This window comes from Micropterus dolomieu, linkage group LG05 (genome assembly GCF_021292245.1).
Source record: "Micropterus dolomieu isolate WLL.071019.BEF.003 ecotype Adirondacks linkage group LG05, ASM2129224v1, whole genome shotgun sequence".
NCBI lineage: Eukaryota > Metazoa > Chordata > Actinopteri > Centrarchiformes > Centrarchidae > Micropterus > Micropterus dolomieu.
The window spans coordinates 21268194-21274958 of NC_060154.1; the positions used below are offsets into that span (position 1 = coordinate 21268194).

The 6765-nt window shown below is 41.3% G+C and overlaps 1 long non-coding RNA gene across 2 annotated transcripts; it reads left to right on the top strand.

The window, feature by feature from the left end:
• The first annotated feature begins 2909 nt into the window (after positions 1 to 2909).
• Positions 2910 to 5567, top strand: LOC123971533. 2 transcript variants are annotated; one of them, XR_006825221.1, is made up of 3 exons: positions 2910 to 2956; positions 3601 to 3668; positions 3757 to 5567. It is a non-coding gene; the product is annotated as an uncharacterized LOC123971533 (long non-coding RNA). The 2 variants fall into 2 exon arrangements; XR_006825220.1 differs by having other exon boundaries at positions 2947 to 3668; positions 3757 to 4070; positions 4240 to 5567.
• Positions 5568 to 6765: the final 1198 nt, after the last annotated feature.

Here is a 6765-nt window from a genome sequence, read left to right on the forward strand (position 1 = left end):
AAATCACCTTTCTTTCCCATTCTGACATTCAGTTTGGAGTTCAGGAGATTGTCTTGACCAGGACCACACCCCTAAATGCATTGAAGCAACTGCCATGTGATTGGTTGATTAGATAATTGCATTAATGAGAAATTGAACAGGTGTTCCTAATAATCCTTTAGGTGAGTGTATAAATCCGTTTTATATCTGTGGTACAATCCGAAAGAGACTTGTGGCAATAACACGAAAGCTGCCTGTTCTTTGTAGTCGTAATACAGCAAATTATATTTGGACCAATTTGGACTAGCAACAGAAAGTAATACACCACCACGGGAGGAAAAAACATTCTTGAGCGCTGCGGGGGCATTTCAATGAGCATTAGAGGTAGAGTTACATGGACGTTGGAAAATAAATACTCAGTTAAAATTATTTAAGACCTAGAACACAAACTTCAGCGAATTTAAGACTTTTTAAAGGCCTTAAATTTTGATTTTGATATTTTAGACTTTTTAAGACCTCGCGGAAACCCTGCAGGACGTCTACCTAACAGGTGCTGTTAGGCTCCTTTAATCTCATAGTGTTGGATTGACCGAGTGACAGTGAATCTCAGAGGAGGAAAATATTCTGGCAGTAAAAGTACAGTGTCGGTGTGTCAGGTAATAAATGCTTCAGCTTCTCCAGACCAACAAAAGTCTGTTGTTCCCAAAAGGCTGGAGAAGTGAAGCAGCCATGACACAGGAAGTTGTTGTAACTTCAGTGTACGTGCTCACATCTCCACAAAACTTTACATACTTGATAACTGTCCTGCCCCAAACACATCTACACGGCAATTTATATTCATAGCGCCAAGTGCTATGCAGTGCCACAAAGGTGACACAGGAAGTGACATATAACACCTTCATGCAGCGTCCGAAGCGCATAGAAAATTCACAGCCGCACCGGCAGAGCTCCAGTATATGCAACGCGGCCGCCTCGTGCCCCAACGCGCTACACGTGCGAGGGCCCGCCCAACGCTGCTTGCAGCTTTAATTCTTTATTGAAAATTCTTCACATTTTACACCCTGCAAAAGCATGTTTTAATCCCCACGGACATTATTTTTATTTCTAAATGTTAGGGCTGCGTGATATGGGTCGGTTTTAGGGGCATGTTTTTATTTGTAGGAACTCAAGGCTCACTCACTTATTTAATCTGCTTCCTTCAGTTCTCTTCACACTCACAGACCTCACGTACCTCTGCTACAAACACGTCAGTGTGCCCCGCTTTCTGTCTCTCCCTGGTAACTTTCTCCATAAGTAGGCTACGGTGAGGGACAGAGGAGCAACGCTTGCAGGACTTTACAAAACATTAATTCAATCAACCTCAAACTATATCGGTATAAACTGCGTTGTCCAATTTTTATCTCTTTTGAAATGATCTCTGTATACCGCCCAGCTCTACTAATGTCCCTGGTTGGTGAAATTATTTAACTGGCGAGCTAACTAACATGCTAATAAGTGAAGCTCAAAGTTTGACCTTCTCAATACTGCTATTGAGACTAGTGGGTCCTATAAAGTAACGTTATTTCTCGAGCGTCTGATCTGTCTTGAGATGCGATGGATAAGAAGGCTAATGATGGCACTGAAACGGTATTAAACAGGCCCAGGACTGTTTATCATCAGGCTACAGCCTCTGCTACTCTATTGGCTCCTACACACAGCAGCCAGCAGAGCGAGATGTCCAAGATGAAGTTAAGTTCGCTCCAGACTATTCAAGTTGTTGACAACTTCGCTCCTTAGGCCTACTGTAAATATGTGCAATAACACCTTCCCGAGTAAAATACTTTAATATGCATCTGTCATCCTGTAGGCTATGTTTACTAGCACAGCTAATGTTAACTTGGCAACTACCAAAATGTTAAACAAGCTAAATAGAAAGCTGTCTACAGCCTTAATTTGGCACATTGTTGTAAACTCAGCTGCTGGCTGAGACAAACCAGCCACTCCTCCTCCTACCGGGTAACGTTACCTGCAGACAATGAATAACAGCAGAAGGGAGGAGGAATGATACAGACTGAGTTTTTAGTCTTTCTAAACGTCACTCATAGCTACACAGTAATAGGGGTGTGGGCTGTATTAAAATGTTCTCCCATGCTCTAATAACACAGTAAAAAGAACTATGTGCAGTTCTCCCATGCTTCCTCTGTATTTACACGGACAATAAGACGTGTTGTGGATTTAACGGTATTAATTCTATTGTGTTGAAGTTGTTTTTTTTTCTGTTGCTCTCCTCCTGTGAGTGACCACAGCATGCTGCCTTGTCTTCAGTGCTTTAGGCCATAAAAGAAACACAAATAGTTGTTACTGGTTAACTACAGTAAAGTCAATTTTAATATGACTCCACTACCACACATAAAACGCGGTTTAATAGAATAATCACATTTAACAAAAGCATACATTTTGGCTTTAACTGTCGAGATTTGTCTGGTTGATGGTGTCCATCGATAGTTTACTGTAAATTAAGCCTGCATTTTACACAGCATAAATTAGCTTAGCGGCTAGCGGCTTTTCCTCTCCTCATAGCTTAACAAATTACATGTTTATAATATTTCTTACTCACCGCTGGTTCAGTTACGGCATCTCCCGACACAACACCACGGGTGACATCGCGCTGATGAACAAACCGCCCTGAGCTACTACTACCCGTTGCAGATTTCTTTTCCACATCCATGCACCGCTTGGACGGAGACAGCCAGCCCGTCCAGGGAGCCGTGCTTCCTGAACACGTATCCTGTCCGCATCTGTGATTGGCGGAGCAGTCTGTCAATCCCTATATCAAGTAAATATGACTTGTGATTGGACTGTGCTTGAGCAGACAGCCAAGCATTGGCCAAGAGGAGAAGGCCCTGCCTCTAGGCCTTTTTTTTTAAGTTGCGAAGCTTCACTTTCGCTCAGTCTGAGTTTCAGAGCAGAGCTAGGTGACAACGCTGCCACAGATCACGTGAGTCGCAAGCAACTGTAAGCGTATCGCCGCAAAGTGGGTGTTGTAAACTCAGTTCTGAAAAAATAGTCTGCAATAGGAGTGCTAATGTAATAGAGTTTCGCCCTTTTGAACCTCAATTTTCAGAGTTTCAAAACTTTTCACACATGCACACCAGTTTTCAATCACCATTTACAAAGTTTCAAACCTGGAAAACAAACTAATATGCTGGGAGAACACTGACAAATTTGAAACTCTGATTGTTCTGAAGAAAAACTCAAACAACAATGTTTGCAGAGATTTTTTTTACATTTTGCAAGATTGCAAATCTTAGTTTTCAGTCTTGCAAAACTTTTTTTTTTGAGTTTTCAAACACTTAGTTTCAACCTTTCAGAACTTTATTTTCAGTTTTGAATCAAGGCTAGATATTAATCCCATATGTATCGATACAGTATTGCCATGGCAATATCACAATACTATGCCCCCGATATTTCCCCCCACCCCTTCTGAGAAGTAGCAACCTTTTACCATTATTTCTAATGGAACCAGACTTTTTGCAACCAGGGGACTCGCCCCGTGCTGGCCGTTATTGAGAATGCAGGTGTAAATTCCATCTGGAAGGTTTTGTCCGGCCGCTCTGCTACCTCATCCCTTCATCTACATAGATGCACATGAGACGCTGTGGAGCGACAAGCTGCTCAACATGATTGTAGCTGTCATCAACTCCACACAGGTAACAGCTGATCAGGACTCACCTCTGCAGAACCTTTAGGCTGGTTCTGATCCAGTTTGTGTTCAGTAAGTAGGACTCTATGTTGTAGCTGCAGGAGCTGATGTGTCATGATGATGGGGAGCCCGGTGATGTTCAGGAAGGACTCTGTGCTCAGCATCCTCAATGAGACACTCTCAGAGGACACCTGTCCTCGCATCTTTGTCCAAGAGAGGTGAGGACAGACCAAGACAGACAGGTGAGGACTGTCTCTGGGTACCTGAACAGCGGTTGTCTCAGTCTTCAGTTTCAGCAGTAAACTGGCTCGGCACACCCTGGAACAGATCCTGGAGTTCATGGACAACCTGAGGCTGAGCAACACCAAGAACAGCTGTCACTACACAGGCTTATTGATTGCTTCAGGAGGTATTTAACTGATAGCTGATTGTGTCATTCTCTGCCAATCTTCACTCAGACCCAATGCTTCAGGCTCTGCAGCACGTTCATGCCAGCTGTGACGAGGTCTACAAGATGAGGTACACACACTGACGGGTGAAATCACTACGGCAGCTGATATCACTTTCTCCTCCTACAGGTAAAGCAACCTGTTTGCCTGGGCAGAGGAGTACGAGGACTCCCAGACCAAGCCTCCCAAGTCTTCGGCCTCCTCACTTCCACCAACCACCAATAAGGAGGCGAGCGCCTCAGTATATAGCCCCAGCTCCACCTGGCACTGTGTGAGGACAACCTGAATCTGCGTCTCATTCTCTGATTGGTCTGTTTCGAAACCACACAGAAATTTGATATTGTCTGATTTGTGAAACCGGAAGCAGCTTTGCGTCTTCACCAAGGTTTGAAAAGTGAAGCCGAAAACCTGCATTCTCTGTAACAGCCAGCAGGCATTGTTAACATTGTCCAATGGCAATTTTGTAGACATCACTCAACACTAATTTGAATAGTGATTTACTCTTCAAGTAACTATGTGACTGCATTTCCTTTGTGTGTTTCTGGTAAGTCATGTTGGGTTATAAATTTCATTCATAGTTTTCTTAAATTTGACCAGTTGAAACCTGCAGAAACTTTTTATTCAGTTATCTGTCTACCTGACTTAACAATTTGCATTTTGTGGGACTTATTTTAGACTTTATTTGCTTAAAACTCTACATTTAAAGCTCCCTTTTATATTAAGTAAAAGTGCTGCTGATGGAATAAAGTTATGCATAGTCTCTTTTTCCTCAACACACTAAAGTAGTAAAAGGAAATTTTATTTAGCTCAAGTTATTACTTAATACCAAGAAATCTCATTAAGGATCTGGACATGGAGAATGTTCAACATTATTGCAAAAATGAAAACAAATTGAATTAATTGACTGATCAGATAATTAACCAGCAATTTTGATAATCAGTCTATTCAGCTTTATGCACGATGTGCCTTATTTTGTGTCAATGTAGAAATGACAGTTGTTTAAGGTTTTGATACTAATAAAGAGAAATTGAATTGTAGTAATGCAGTTGTATTTTTCAGGACTATCTGAAAATGGGCATTTTGTAAACGTCAAGCTTACTAGTAGAAATTTTGTTGAGTGAGTTTCCATTAGTATTTGAGTCTAGCACAATTGTAGTATAAGTTGTGCACAATTACATTTATTGAGTAAATTAGTGGAATTGTTAAGCATCAATTAATGTAATTTAGTATTGTGAGGCCACTCTGTGGGAGTGATACCTCACCGCTGTTAACCATCTTTGTTTTGTTGAGGTGATTGCTGATCGGGTGGACCTTTGAGTCGGTAGATAAAGCTCCACTTGGGCAAACTACTGGGGCTTCTGCCTTCTCTGCAACCCAGACGTCCACTGTGGCCTAACCATCCTGACTGCCATATTTTGCTTTGAGTTATTTATGTTACAGCGACAAACCTTGCACAATTAAATAGTTATGTTTAGTTCACTCTCTTGTTAAATAAATCACTTTTTGATCATTTATGCTGCCTCGTTCCCTCTTTTGTCGTGACCCTTGAGCCAGGTTATGACAGTATGCAGAGATTAAAGGTTTTTAAAAAAATGTATTATATTTAAGTTGAGGTTTACTCAAATTACCACTACTTGAAAAGTTGTGTGAACACTCTGGGTTGATTTTTCTGGGAAATTCATTAGCTGTGACTGCATGCGCACTCCCGAGCCTCCCACCTACTGATATACTGTACACACAGCCACACCACTGCAGCTAACAACACAGAGTCCGTTAAAACCAAAAAGACAGACTCCAACACAAACTCTACATAAGGAGGAAAAATACAACAAAGTTTCTTGTGCTGGACAAACAAGAATCAGATGGAAGCATTGTTTTGAAATTGACAACACTGACAGAGTTGGCTCTCTGAATAACTTCAATACTACTGGAAACAACTAGTGGTAAGTGAGAAAATGTGCTTTTTTTTTTAACTGGGGTGAATTCACTTTAGGAATTGTAGTCATAGTCCTAACAAACGATTTATTACATGTTTCACAACAAAAGTGTTCATTGAATAGCTTGTGGAGATTAGGAGCCAAGCCTGCACTGCAATCTAACCGAGAACATGTTGATTACCTATAGATTAGTGAGTCTGGGTCCATGGTCATCAATTAAGCCTCCTGCATCCTTTTTTGATTTTTGTGAACTGTTGCCATTTCCTCCAGTTTTCACAATGTAGGGGGTCAAACATTTTCCCTTCTCCAACCGCCTTGGGAGTAGGTGATATTGTGCCAGATATTCCTACTAGATGTTTCCCATAATCTTAAACTAGAAAAATACATTTCACAAGCACCCCTCATGGATGGAGAGAAGCTGACAGCAAGTACCCCACAGTTTCATGGGTAATGTCTATGATGGGTATCATGGGTATTTTGTACTTCTTGACAATTGATGTGAAACTGTTCTCACTCTGCAGCCTAAATCTATACCATCTGCAGCTATTATGTAGTCCTCAAAAGTTATTTAATTTAAATACATCTGAAGGATTTGGTGTATTCCTACACGTGGAGACAAAATACTCAAAGTATGACATTGTTAACAAACAGGAAAAACACATGGCAACATGGTAAGGCCGTGTGGCCCCACCGATGATTGAGATATAAATACAAGAGA